Source organism: Chinchilla lanigera, unplaced genomic scaffold, assembly GCF_000276665.1.
Source record: "Chinchilla lanigera isolate Chin_1 unplaced genomic scaffold, ChiLan1.0 scaffold00040, whole genome shotgun sequence".
NCBI classification, from domain to species: Eukaryota; Metazoa; Chordata; class Mammalia; order Rodentia; family Chinchillidae; genus Chinchilla; species Chinchilla lanigera.
Genome location: NW_004955441.1, coordinates 12,529,146 through 12,530,952, shown reverse-complemented (window position 1 = coordinate 12,530,952; position 1,807 = coordinate 12,529,146). Strand labels below are relative to the sequence as shown.

Genomic DNA, 1,807 nt, shown 5'->3' with positions numbered 1-1,807 from the left:
TATATATTTTGTTTTGTTTTTGTTCTTTGGGACAGGGTCTTACTGTGTAGCCCATGCTGGCCTCAAACTCCCTGTGATCCTCCTACGTTAGCCTCCCAAGTGCTAGGATTACAGCCAGGCATGGCTTATATTTTCTTTCTTAACTAGCCAACCTCCATAGCCTTGTGTATAAGAGTCTGTATAATCTGTCCATTGTCATATTTTCTAGCTTCATACGCCCCAACTTGATCCTACCACTTGATGGCCTAGCAGTATAGAACTAATCTGCTTGTAGTTACTAGAATTTGACTTCTGGGAAGATGGAGGAGTGGTGAGCAGCAGAGAAATACTCTCTCTGAGATTTGATGTCTACATACTGGAATATAGCAATGTGAAGAAGGAAAGAAGGAGGGAACTGGGTCCCTGGGACTCAGGGGGGGATCTCTCTCTTTCTCTCTATTTTTTAATCCCAGTTGTTCTTTCCTTTTTTTTTTTTAAATTTTAGAAAATAAAAGAATGAAAACATATTAACAAACACACATACATTTACAAAATAACACAAGAACAGTACAAGCAATACTGAAATTCAGACAAGGTTATAGGAAATTAAAAATGGTTGTTGTATTGCATATTGATTTCTTCAAAGTGGCTACTCAGGAAAACAAATAGACATTTAAGATTGATCAAATAATCATTAGCTGTTCTTTTCAATAAAGTGATAGAAGTCAGTAGTACAACTATATTAGCTATCGTATGTGCATATATATACATAATTTTCCCCTTCTTTTCTTCTTCTCCTCATCCCAGTTGCTCTTTACTTTTGAGCAATTTCCTTTCATTTCATGATGTCTATCATATCTCCTAATTTTATTCACTCTTTCAGGTTCTTACACTAGTGAGATGATATGTTGTTTATACATGTGGGTCTGATTTATTTCACTTATGAGTATGATCTCCAGTTCTGACCATTTACCTATAAAAACCTTGAGTTTAATCTTTCTTTATAGCTGAGTAATACTCCATTGTATAAAAATACCACAACTCTTTTATTCATTCCTCAGTGGATGGACATTTGGGTTGCTTCCACAATTTAGCTATTACAAATTGTGCTGCTGTAGACATGGGTGCACATATATCGCTATGATATGATGTTTTCAGTTCTTCTGGGAAAATACCCAAAAGGGGAATAGCTGGGTTGAGTGGGACCTCTAGACCTAGTTTGCTGAGGAATCTCCACACTGATTTCCACAGTGGTTTCACCAGTCTGCATTCTCACCAGCAGTGGAGAAGAGTTCCTATTTCTCCACAGCCTTGCCAGCATTTGTTATTGATTGATTTCTTAATGATAGCCATTCTTACTGGGGTGAGGTAAAATCTCAGTGTTATTTTAATTTGCATTTCTCAAATGACTAATGATGTTGAACATTTTCTTGTGTATTTATTTACTATTTGTATTTCTTTGTCTGAGAAGTGTGTTTTCATCTCAGATGCCCATTTCTGGATTGGGTCTTTGAATTTGGGAGGGCTGATGTTTTTTAATTCTTAATATGTTCTAGATAGAAGACCTTTGTCCAAGGGACAGTCAGCTAAAATTTTTTTCCCCAGTTTGTGGGTTTTCTTTTTACTCTGCTACAGATTTAGATGTGCTTTTCAGTAAGATGAGATTCCAGTTGTTGATTCTTTGAAGTATTTCCCATGCGGTTTGGCTTTTGTTCATGAACTGTCTGCCTACCCCTATGTCTTCAAGATTTTTACCTACTTTCTCTTCCACTAGATTTAGTGTTTCTGTTTTAATATTGATTGTTAGGTTTTTTTTTTTTTTTTTTTT

The 1,807-nt window shown here is 35.9% G+C and overlaps 1 protein-coding gene across 7 annotated transcripts in view; it reads left to right on the top strand.

Annotated features, from left to right (window-relative positions):
* Srbd1 (S1 RNA binding domain 1) overlaps positions 1-1,807 on the top strand; it is a 267,356-nt gene that overhangs the window by 111,343 nt on the left and 154,206 nt on the right. The window lies entirely within an intron of this gene.